The sequence below is a fragment of the Empidonax traillii genome, unplaced genomic scaffold (genome assembly GCF_003031625.1).
Source record: "Empidonax traillii isolate 1590-97213 ecotype Southwest subspecies unplaced genomic scaffold, ASM303162v1 scaffold341:size590984, whole genome shotgun sequence".
In the NCBI taxonomy this organism is placed as follows: domain Eukaryota; kingdom Metazoa; phylum Chordata; class Aves; order Passeriformes; family Tyrannidae; genus Empidonax; species Empidonax traillii.
The window spans coordinates 307,227-319,679 of NW_020955534.1; the positions used below are offsets into that span (position 1 = coordinate 307,227).

The window sequence follows — 12,453 nt, forward strand, 5'->3', positions numbered from 1 at the left end:
TCTGCCCGCATCTGCCCGCATTCTCCACCAAAAAATGTCGTGGTTTTGCTTTGGGTCAATTTTGCCTTCCACCTTCCACACAATTACTACTAGTTGAGAGAAGGTATTTGCAGATAAAAGAGAGACAGGATTTGGGGAAAACAGTATATACATTTATTACTAGTAAAATAAAAACTACTAATAAGTTAAAGATTAAAGAATTATATCTATAGCAATTTCTACTCAAGTTGAAGTGTTATATATTTACACAAAATACTTCTTCCCTTTTATACTAGTCCAAGGAGAAGAAGTAGTCTCATTCTATATCTTTGGAGTTCCAGCTTTTTCCCTCTAGTAACAGATCTTCAGCAGCAGCAGCACTTTCATTGCAGTTGGAATTTCTTCTCTCTCTCTCTCGTTCTGTGTTGGCTTCCAGGGCTGGGCTTACCCCCCTCCTGGGCTAAGACTGAAGGATGGAAATTACTCAAGTCCCGAAGGGTTTTCCTTCCATAGGCTTGCAAGGGGACACTTGCTTATTATGGATCTTCTTCCACAGGGTTACAGGGGATAATGGTTTAAGAGTTCACCCCTGTTCCCCTATAGAGTCCCTCCCCATGGGAGAACAGTCCTTGATAGACTTCTCGGCATAGGTCTAGCACGAATCCACACACACACGGATTCCAATATCTCACATGGGCCGTCTCGCTCCAACATAAGATTTTTCAGAGTCACAAAAACTTTAACAGCAGTATAGATCCACACACGCACGGATCTCAGTATCTCACCTGAGTCATCACTGCTTCAGCACAGGTTTCCCTCAGGGTTGCAAATCTCCACCAGGACCCTGTCTCACTTCAGTTCTCTTTATGAAGTTTCAGTTCTCTTTAGTACATCCACAAATTCTTTTATCAGCTGCATGGGAGGTTTCCTTACTCCAGCACACTTTATAAGTAGCAGGGTTTATTTTTCAGTCTTTTCCCTGCTAAGGAAAGAAAGCAGAAAAGCAGGGGGGAAAAAAGTCTTCCTCTTTTTGCACTTTACTTTTCTTTGCTGCAGTTTCGGTTGCCAGCTCCGACTTTGGAAGCTCCGTTATCTTTCGGCTGGAATTCTTCCACAGCGGTTTCTGTCCAAGCAGTCCGTCTTTTAAACTTTTTTTTCTCTTCACTCTCTTACAAGAGAGAAAGGAAGACTTCAGTGCTGCACCTGCTCCCCCCCCGGCCCAAGCCGGGGGAGGAGGGAGTCTGGCCCTGTTCAGGCCTGGTACTCCTCTCCTCTACATGGCTGCTACTCTAATTCCAACTGTGCCAACAACCTTCTCTTCCGTTTTCTTGAAGATGTAATTAGCAAAGGCGTTTCTGGACTTTTGATTGGTCTTTTTGTCCGGAAATTACCTGGACAAAACCATCATCAGCCCCAGGGATGGGCTGAGGGGCAAAACCACGACACACAGCTCTGAATATTTTAATTTCTCTTAGCAAAACATATTTGTAGGGACATAATAGGAGTTGATAGGGACAAGTGTTTTTCTAAATAAAATCGAAGTTCTTCAGTATTTGCTATTATCTCTTGTCCTTCTCTTCACTCAACTTCATAATAGCCTGCAAGGCAAGGGAAGGATGGCAAAGGACAAACACAAATCTATCACTTTTAATCAAGAATACAAATATTTATTTAATAGCCTTCCCATTAATGAGCATCTGGGGCAGGAGGACATTTCCTCTACAGAGGATTTGCCAAAACAACAGAGCTGAAAGGCAGCTCAAAATCCAAGATTCTTGGATGTTGCATGCAGGGATTGCTGTCAAAAGAACTAAATATCGACTCAGCCTATTTAGAGCCCTTTCCTTTCCACGCTGTGACTGACGATCGCTTTACCTACAGAGACCCCAGGCCCAGCCAGTGATGGCCAGGGCAATCCCACACTGTGCATGGACATGTTGCACAGGCTCTCAGTACTCTGTCTCAGCATCTCTTTTGGAGTGAAACTCACAGGACAGCCCACGCAATTTCTGTCCCACTGGCAGGGGGGTGCAGAGGACGTCCTGCCCTGCTTCTAGACGGTTTTACCTGAGAGGAAGCAGTAGTTGCAATTACAGCTGGTGACAGCTTAAATTTAAAAATAGACCAATTCAGTGAATCCTGGATGCTTTGTCCCCCAGTTCCTGGTAGACTGCTGCCTTGCCCTTTGGCTCCGAGCAGCCCAAAGGCAAACACCGGAGTCGTGCTGCTGAGGAATGTGTCTGGTGCAGATTGAGGAATGTGTCTGGTGCAGATCGCTCGGTGTGCGGCTGCAGTGCCGGCTGCAGATTGAGCTCTGGGTGAGAGCCCGAGACGAGAGGCCATGAACTGTGGATCCTTCGCATAACAAAGGGCACGAAGAACTGTGGTGCCAGCCAGGGGAATCGACACTGGGATACACAGCAGAAGCGGGAGACTCAGGAGGAAAAGTGAGACTTGTGTGCAGGTAAACTGGGAGGGTATAAAAGCCCAGGGATCCTTTGCTCAGGGTCCCTCCTCTGAGGCACCAGCTCGGAGCTGTTTCTGTGTTACTGCCCTGTGAATAAATTGCTGTATGGAACGAGACATCTGAGGCTCTGCTGTGGGAAACCCGGGATGGAACTGGTGAGGAAACCTGGTCTGACTGTGTGAGTGTGGGCTGTGTGGGGAGTCAGGTTGGTCACTGGAGCCACCCACTGTGGAGGGGCTCCAATCTGAGCCTTCGGTCTCAGCAGTGAAAGTCTCTGACCTGACAGTCCATCTTCCCCTCAGCAGTGTGAGGGCTAGGAAACCCAGGTAGGGCTCCCAGGGTACAGGACTCTGGTACAGCCCTGACAGAGGCAACTGCCGTGCAAAATTAAAAAGCTGTGTACTACTTGTAGCTGGGAGAATGCCGAAACTGAAACTATTGAAAGCTCAACAAAACAATATTTATTACAAAGAATTGGCCAACAAAATGAGAAACCCAGAGACAGGAAAGAAGAGGAGGGAAATAAGCCCTCAGTAAAACCCCCACTCACACAGGTGTGTTTTATGAGGGTGTCTTACCGACTCCAAAATAACCAGAATTCCCCATAGCAGATGTTGCATTCTTGAAGGGTCAGCAGGCTCACAAGAGAGTGGGTGTCCCCGCAAAGGAACATTGTCCTCCATGTGAAGTGTGAGTGCCTGAGCACGAGCCATCTGCTTTTTTATATATTTTGGTTGGTGATGTCTCCCGGGGCAGGAATGGCAGCACCGCCCAGCCAGAGCCCTTCGGTCCCTCCCCCGGGCTCTCAGTGGTGCCCCTTCTGCACAACCAAGGTGTGGACATTGGAATTTTCCCGTGCCTGTGGGGGGTCTTCTCTAAATGAGTCTGGGGACTCACTTCATCACCCTTCACTTTCTCCTTCAAATGCCCTTGGAGGGCCATCAGCCAATAGTCAGTCACCAATTAAATTTAGTTTATACAAGATGCTTCCTTTAAGGATGAAGTTCTCGTTTCTCAGTGCCTGTTTTCTCACAACTTGGCAGGAAAAGAAACGACTCTCGCAGGTGGCTGAGCCAGACACAGACCAAAAGTAGCAGTGTCTGGTTAAGCACAAATACACTACAGATGTGCCAAGACCTTTATAGCTGTTAAACATAGCATCTCCATAAAGAATAAAATAAAACCAAGTTTATTTCCCAAACCCTATTTTTCCATGAAGGTGTTTTTTTCTGATATTAGATGAATGGAGTCTACTAGATCTGTGAAGGTGAGCATCAGAGCTCCTGATTCAAATTCAAACGATTTAAAATGCTTTCAGTGTTTTAATATCCACTTTCTAAGTGTGAACATGAGAAATAGAGTCTCAGCCAGATGTGTTTCATAGTGTCTGACATGGATCACTTTGTTCCTGAGACACCAGCTGCAGGACAAATGGAAAAGTCATGTGAGTCTCACTAGATGGTTGGGATCCAAAAGAAAAGCTCCTCATTGACAGTGTGACATTATGTGTTTTCATTGTAGCCAGTACTGAGAGCTTTGAGGTTGGTTGTCTTTGCCTCAGAAGAATCAACTGGCAGAGGCAGTTACTGGAAATCACAGGAGAAGGACCCTGTCAGGAGTTTGCTCATGAATCTGCTATCCTGCCATGAATCATTCAAAGCTGTTGCTATGCCAAGCAGTGCTGCTACTCTCCTTCCCCTGCCTGCAGTGTTGCCGTGGATTACAAGGCTGGTTACAGATCAGGATACTTGCAGCTTGCCTCCAAGTCCAGATATCTGCTCGATCACTCAGCGAGTTGATCTGCACCATTCCGTTTCCCCGCCCCACTCCTGACACTTCCCAGAGCTGTAAGGAATTCACACCTTTGCTTCACTCCTTTTATGACAACTGGAAAATCTCCAGTGAGACAGTGTGATGGGCAGGAGCTGCCACTCTCCTTAGGGTCTAGTTGTAATTTCCCTTGCTGTGACTTTTGTCTGTTGTCCTTCCACTGTGCACAGCTGAGGAAAAGCCCATCTTCTATAACCCCCTGAGTTAACTGCAGACTGCAGTTGGATCCCGCTGTGCCTTCACCATGGCTGGGGCTTCGCGAACGAAGATTTGGGCAGGGCTCTACCCACGCTTGCTACAAGCATGCTGATGGCTAAAAAGGCCAATGTGAGATAGACAAGTCCGGTTGCAGAAGGTGCAGCAGAAAGACTCCCCAGGTGATATCGACAAGACGCGATTCTTTCTGCGTTGTCTTTTCTCCTCCAGAGTGATCCTGCGTGTGTTCTCAAAAGCAGCAGCAGCAGTGTTATAGATGGTGTGTCTCCAGGCCTCCCGATTGGAGGCCAGGGTAGAGCAATGGTGGTGATCAATATGGCCAAGGCTGAGGGATTGTTACAGGGAGTCCTTGTATCTCCTCTTGTATCTCTATGGGGAACTTGCCACTGGCTGCTGCAAGAGAGGAGTCCTGAAGACGAGAAGGACTCCAGTGTGCCTTATCTTTTCCAAAATGAACATGCCGGGTCCTTCAGCCTCTCCTCAGGCAATGTGGTCCAGTGCCCCTCCTGCCCCTGTGTCCTCTGGTGTACTGTCAATAGATCTGATGTCAGAACCATGCGCTGTCCAGAAAAATGCCTCACTAAGTCAGTGGAAGAACAGTGCTGACAGAATTCCTCTTCCCTGTGGAAGAAAATGAGTGTCCACCTGTAACAAAATGATATTTTTTAAAATGTGTAAATAAGAGCTGTGACCTCATGGAGCTTCAGTGAGCACACACAACTTTCTGGGAGATGGCTGTCTTTCTCAGCCATCTTCTGCATCGAAGTTTGAAACAGGTTCAAGAAAAACTCTTTGGGAAGACAGCTGTCAAGCAGTTTCAGGCTCTGGTACCAGTTACCTCAGCAATTATAAGACAGGTTTTGTATTTTGATACTGTACAAATTTCTTAGCATTTCTCTACTTGATAAAGAGAAGGGAAAGAGAGCAGCCTCAGGAGAAGGAAGCATCAACTGGGCTGTGGGCTATGGTCCTTTGCAAGACTGAGAATAAAGCTTAAAAGCCAAAATACACCTTCTGTAGAGAAGTGGTGCCTGAAGAATTCTCCATATGCCAGTGTCTAACTGTGAGGTTTGGAACGTGACAAAAAAGTGGAATTCAGAGGAAAATGACTCATCTAGGAAAAATAAGAGTTTCCTCCTTTTTTGGAATGTCCATGTCTTTAATTCCGTTTTCAATGATAAAGTAAGGTGACATCAAATACCAAAGAGCACATTCCTGAGCCAAAAGGAGGGACCTCACATGATGCATTTGCCTTTCTTGACCAAAGTAAATTTCTGTCACAAGAAGTCAGTACATTTTGTTGCCTCAGAAAATAGTTGATTGGTTAATCACAAAGGGTAAATGTCAAAGAAGGAGCCGCTGAATGCAGAAGAAATAGAAGTAAACTAGCAATGGGCAAAATTAGGATGAAAATTAGGATGGTCCCATGTATTAGTGTTCTGACCATAGCTTAACAGTGAGCAAAAGCTCAAGTTCGAAGTACTCAGGCTAATTCTCAGAATGACATCTGCCTCCCCTCTTCTCTAGCCTGCACTTGGCAAGATCTACAGAGGGAAAAAGAATTATCTCTGTTTACATAAGCAATGGATCTGACTGAGGTGCATCTGCAGGGAGCCATGCTGCTGACGAGGAAGGAGGTGTTTTTACTTGAACACCATCCAGGCCACAGCCATTTTAATGTCATTTCCCATCTTGTGAGGAGGATGAATTCACGTGACAGCTTCCATGCTGAACTCACTGCAATTGCTTGGTCTCCTGTCTCTCCCATCTGCTGGACAACGTGACCAGCACAGTTTTCAGCTCCTGGAGAACTTCAGCTAGGGCAGCAAAACAATTCCAGTCTCAGAGTTTTTGCCTGGACTCGTGTGAGTGGTGCTGTGTGTCTCTCACCTGTGTGAGCAGTGCTGGTTCTCAGTGTAACTCAGCAGTCTTTAACCAGAACCAGATTAGTCCTGCAGAACCCTTTGTTACTGATTGCCACCCCTCCTGCCAGCTCAAACAAGTAAAAACACTTCTCCAGCATTTCTGGGAAAGTTAAGTAGTTACTATTATTCCACTTCATAGAGAAGTCACAGCAGGAAAAGCAACATCACCCCAATGTATTTGAACTTGAGCTAGATCAGACCAGAGCAGGGCTCAGACCACAGATGGTGGGCTCACTCTGGGACAGCCTGGACAGCCAATACCCTTGGGAAGGAAAGCATCCATTTTGCCTTTGATGGTCTTCCAGTTATACCAAGAAAGGAAACTGTTTCCCACATCGTGAAAATATGAAGTTTTCAGACTTTCTTCTGCAGTAAGAGAATAAAAACCTGATCCCTTTGAGATCAGACATCCAGGAGATGCTCTAAGGTGGTGAGCTTTAGAGCAATCAACAGTCTGGTCGATATGGTGAGGTATTCATTCAGGATTCTAAGGAATGAGATTTAATTCTCCTTGTAGGGGTCTGTAACCCTTATCCATCCCACCCACACCCTCCTGCAGTCCCAAGGACTGAAGACTCAGCTGCATCGTAACCTTGACTCAGGGTGCTGGGGAAAAGCTTAAGCTGTGAACAACAGCAGTGAGAAATTCTGAGAGTCACACAAAATAGGAAACAAGATTAGAGATAGGACTGCTGAGATGGGTTCAATTTGAAAAGGAAAACTGAAATCAGTCTTGTGAAAGTAAAATAACTGGATTAAAGGAAGAAACTCACTAAAAGCTGTGTGTGATGTTCAGATTTTCTCCCAAGGACCTGCCTCAGCCAGTACCAAGTGGGTGCAAATGGGCCTGAGCTCCACTGCTGTACAGCTCTGGCAACTTCAACATGGGGGTCTATAGACTAAGCATCGCCAACACACTGCTGTGACTCTGCCAGCCTTGCCAACGCAGCTATGGTTTATTTCCCTAGTGTTAAGCAAAAGAGTAGACTTGTTTCAAAGGCTTCTTTATTTGTAGATCTGTATCTATTTGTAGATCTCCTTTATTTGTAGATCTGCCTGTCTTACTGATGCACATTCGTACTGGGTCTGTGTGCATGAATTCTTTCTGTGCACCTGCCTGAACAAAAAGGAAGACAACATATCTCAAACAAAAGACTAGTAGTGTTATTTTTCTAAGCACATTCAACACAGGATATTAAATACAACACTGATTTGGACCTTGTAAAGCATAAGAAAAATGAGCTATAGCACTTATGGGGCAAAAGAGTGTCTGGAGAATCAGACCAGTCTGCATCCCAAAATTTTTTCTGATTTTCCCAGTCAGCCTAAGGAAAGACACCATACATTTCCTTTTCCTGCATAGAATTGATGGTTGTGAAAAATAACTGACACCTGTGAAGCCCTAGGATGGCAGAATGATGACTTTACAGCAAATGTTTTTCCTGTGCTAGGAGGAATCTAGCCTCTGCCTGTGGCCCATGAGTTCCCCTCTCCTGACAAGGGACTGCAGGGTAGCAGTAGCTCAGCAGCTGTCTTGGGGTGGCCGCAGCCCCCAGACCAGCCTGCACTCTGCTGCAAAGCTCTGCAAGATTGCCTGGCGTATCTCTACCACAGGGGTAGAATTTATTCCTCAGCTGGAGATATAAAAGAACCAACCTCTTTCCTTGCACATTGTATCACATCAAACAAATTCCCACCCACGAAACAACACCCACATTGTTTGGGAAGAAAATAAACTGAGAGGCATCTTCAGACTTTCGAAGAAAATGTATTGTAGCTACTCTTGTCTCTGTCTGTCTCAGGGAAATTCTGGAGGCTCAAAAGATTCACCATGTGTCCTTTCCCAGCCTGGAAGTGAAGTGTTGCTGCAGGGAATTATTTTTTGTATAAGATTCACACCATGTGGCTGCAGTTTAAAAAGCTCCCTTTTTCCTCTCGGTCTCAAATGAGGCTTTAGCTTTATGGCTTACACAATACCCAGCCTCTTCAGGTTCAAAAGCACGTTCTAAGATCTAAACTGCAGTGGAGTATAGATGAAATGTTCCTGTCTGTGGGAGCAGCCAGTGCTGAAGTGTTGAAGTTGGAACCAAACCCCTTGAAATACTTGAAGAGAGTGTGATATTTTTGAGACTGAGCTGAGGGCAGCTAGAGCAGACCTGGGCTCAGGGTCAAAAACCATCCCCTAAGACAGTGTGGCGGAGAGGGCAGAGCCTGGCTATCAACAGTAGTAGTGTCCAAAAATCATGAAATTATCTGTATTGTGAAAGAATCCAGTATGTAAATTAGCTGCAAGAGGGAAATGGAGACAGCTGTTCGGCAATGGCTAATTTAGAATCTATTTAGAACCCTAAACGATGCCACAAAGGGGCTGTGACTTTAGCATTGCTCTTTCAAGACCTTGGATTTTGAATTACTTTTATGTAAAAGTTTTGTCTAGTGTGAAAAGTTACTGCTTCTCTGAAAAAAAAAAAAGAGCTTTTATTTCTCATTAGCAATTAAACCACTTAAACCCCACTAACTGCATAGCCTAAAAAAGCTGGATTAACGCTCTGGGTCTTTTAGGTTTGGATGCAGAAGGGCTGCTCTGCAAAGGGGGCTGCGAGCCCCGGGTCAGAGCAAAGCTGATGCAGCAGTAGGGTCAAGCCCATCCAGGTGAGGTCTGAACAGTCCTCCCTCTACCCTCGGCTATCGGCGGGGCCTCCGCTGCCGCTCATCGCTGTTATCTTGCAAGTTATTGATCCTCGAACCAACGGGAACAGCGCGAGGTCTCCGACCCCGCAGCCTGGCACAGCCGCGCTTCGCGGCACCAGGGACACGGCCCGGGCTGGCGCAGCGGGGTCCGGTGCGGAGGGGATTCCAGGGGATTCCCTCCTGGGAGGGGATCGCAGAGCCCACCCCGCCCCCCGGGGGCAGCGCTGCCCCGGCGCCCACCGCCCACCCGGGGCTGCCCTCGCAGGGGCCGCTGGAGGCTGGGCCGGGGTCCCTGCCCGATCGCTGCCCGACCCAGCCGCGGGCACAGCACCGGCCCGGCCCCCGACGCTGAGCGAGCCGCTGCTGCCGCCGCGCCGAGGAGCGGCCGGGCCCCCGCGGCGCGGAGGAGAAAGCGGAGCAGGGAGCGGAGCAGGGAGCGGAGCAGGGAGCGGAGCAGGGAGCGGAGCAGCGAGCGGAGCAGGGAGCGGCGGAGCAGAGCAGAGAGCGGAGCAGGGGAGCGGCGGAGCGGATCAGGGAGCGGAGCGGAGCAGGGAGCGGAGCGGAGGAGCAGCGCAGAGGGGCGCGGAGCGCGACAGAGCCCGCCGGCGCTGCCGGTCCTGAGGGCGGGCGCTGCCGGGGCCGGGGAGAGCGGACGGCGCGGACGCGGGGTGAGTGCGGGCGGCCGGGGCGCGGCCCGAGCGCTGCCGACGGGGCGGGCTCTCCCCGCCGCACGGCCCGGCCGGGCGCGGGGGCGCCCGCGGAGCCCCGGCTGAAGTTGGTTCCCGGGGACGGATTGCCGAGAGCTTCGCCACTGTGGCCCCGGGAGAAGCCCCAGGACCCGCCGGCGGAGGAGGGGGAACGGGGGCGAGGGGCAGGAGCTGGAGGCCGGGGCCTGCGGCGGCATCGCCCCGGCTCGGCGGGCGCCGCTGGGCGGGGCGGGCACGGCTCCCTCGCGGCGCTGCCCTGCGGGGCCCCGGCCAGCGCAGAGCGGGGAACCCCCCGGCACCGACACGGGCGTTTGTCACAGGACCAGGGGATGGCTTGGGTGGAAGGGACCTTTAGAGGTCACCTAGTCCCTCCCCTCTGCCGCGAGGGGCATCTTCAACCAGATCAGGCTGCTCAGAGCCCCGTCAAACCTGACCTTGAATGTTTCCAGCCACAACCTCTCTGGGCAGCCTGTAATAACCCTTTATGCCGTGTATCTGAGAGGGAGGCGATTTAGAGCTTTAAATGTGTATTGCAGGTCTCTTCCCCCAAGCACAGGGTGATACTGGGTAAATGAAGTGACCACTTTAAAAGTGTAATTTTATGTGGATCGAGCTGGGGAAAGCTTTGGTTTACTGCAGCTTGGATGTTTGTCTTTTTAGGGTTATTCCATCATTATACCACACCGTCCTGGTTTGTATTCTGTGAGTGACCCACCCACCTGGCTTCTTCCTCACTCCTGCTTCAGGTATGATGGTGACCAAATGTCACCTCTGATGAGGTGCTAGCATAAAGTTAAGAGTTGCCGCTGTAATGTTGTACTTCTGGAATCCTCACCTGTCCAAGTGTATGTACGTGCTTGGATGCAGGCCAGGCTTTCCAGGACAGAGTACACTGTTTTCTCATGAGCCTGTCACTTGTTGCAGCAGTGATGAATGTGAACCACTTTTGGGATGAGTTTTGGTCCTGCAGCAAAGAGCAGGACACAGCCAGGGACAAGGACTGCATTGCCCTGCAGTCATGAGATAATCCTGAATTTTTCAGGATACTGCAGGCAGCAATGCTTGAGACTTGAACACAGACTTCAAGGAGAATAATGCTTCCCCAGACAGTCCCTTTCCTAGCAGTGAGCCTGATGTAAACCCCAAGGAAGAAACTCCCTTTGCAAAACTAAGTGGACAGCTGACTTCAGAGAGGTGGGACTGAACATGAGCCAGAGTGTGCCCAGGGGGACAAGGAGGGCCAAGGGATCCTGGCCTGGCTCAGGAAGAGTGTGGCAGCAGGAGCAGGGCAGGGATTCTTGGCCTGCACTCAGCACCCCTGGAGTGCTGTGTCCAGCTCTGGCCCCCTCAGGTCAGGAAGGACATGGAGGGGCTGGAGCAGGGGCAGAGAAGAGCAACCAGGCTGGGGAAGGGACTGGAGCACAAGTGCTGTGAGGAGAGGCTGAGGGAGCTGGGGTTGTTGAGATTCTATGATTCTGTGACTGCTGGTAATTGTAACTTCCTCCTCACAGGAACTGTTGTCAGTGGACTGTTACATAGATTATTCCAGAAAGCCATGCCTGGGATGTGTGAGGTTTCTCAAGACAAACTTGCGTTTGTTTTCATGTTCTCCCCAAAGTCAAGGCAACATCATAACAAAGGATTTAGGCTGTGCATCACACATGCTTCTCAAATAGTAAAGTTAACAAATATCAAACAAATAGTCAGTCTGTCGTTTTTCATGCTGCTTGTAACATTTTCTGGTTTTCCCATTTACCCCCAAATCTGGGTGATCTCAGAGTAACATCCTCACCAGTCATCACTCATTCATTTTCTTCTGATGTATCACACTTCTGATGGGCTGGTAATTGAGTACATGTAATGCAAGCATGTGTGAGTAAATGGCAGAGAATAAGGAAATTAAAAATCAACCCCACTGCTGGTTTGCAGCTTCCTTAGAAATCTGGGAAATGTATTTCTTAAATTGAAACGTCAAAATGTAGGAAGATGTGATGGGCCTGGCTACTTTCACCGTCTAACACAAAGTTAAGCATGATAGCAGTGCACTGTCCTCACCTAAATGCAGAACAAAACCCAGTGGCAAGTGTCACTGTTCTGGCATGTACACAGCAAGTGATGCAGCTGTTTGCCTGGCTAGAGCTGTCCTACATAGAGCTGTAAGGGGAACCAGCCTGATATCAAAAGTCAGCATAAAAATTGACTGTTCTTTCCTCTGTCTTTGGAGTAAAGATTCCTTTCTGCCCTTTGGTGAGGCACTCAGAGATGCATGTAAAGAGAGATATCCCTCAGTATGCACACAAGCCATGATCCATCCTCTGTGCCCAGAGGCACAGTGCAGGACTCAGGTTCCTTCCTGCCCATTACTGACCCTATATGAGCACAGAGATATTGTGCAGAGGAGAATTTAGATATTTTCCCATCTCTACGCTCATTGAAATTGGGGTGACTAGGGGAGTTTATTCTAAACCAGGGACAGAAATAACCAGCATCATGGCCTTAAACACTGTGGTGAGAGCAATAACTGTTCAGCTTCTTTGCCACTTTGCCAAGACTGGAGAGCTCCTAACAGGGCATATGGGGGAATGCTATTTCATAGTGCCTTACAAACATTCAGGAACCAAAGGAACAAGCATTGCAC

The 12,453-nt window shown here is 48.7% G+C and overlaps 1 long non-coding RNA gene across 1 annotated transcript; it reads left to right on the top strand.

Moving 5' to 3' along the window:
* The first annotated feature begins 664 nt into the window (after nt 1-664).
* Nucleotides 665-11,011, top strand: LOC114061590. Its single transcript, XR_003572153.1, has 4 exons — nt 665-678; nt 3,095-3,099; nt 7,700-7,703; nt 10,723-11,011. It is a non-coding gene; the product is annotated as an uncharacterized LOC114061590 (long non-coding RNA).
* The last annotated feature ends 1,442 nt before the right edge of the window (nt 11,012-12,453 follow it).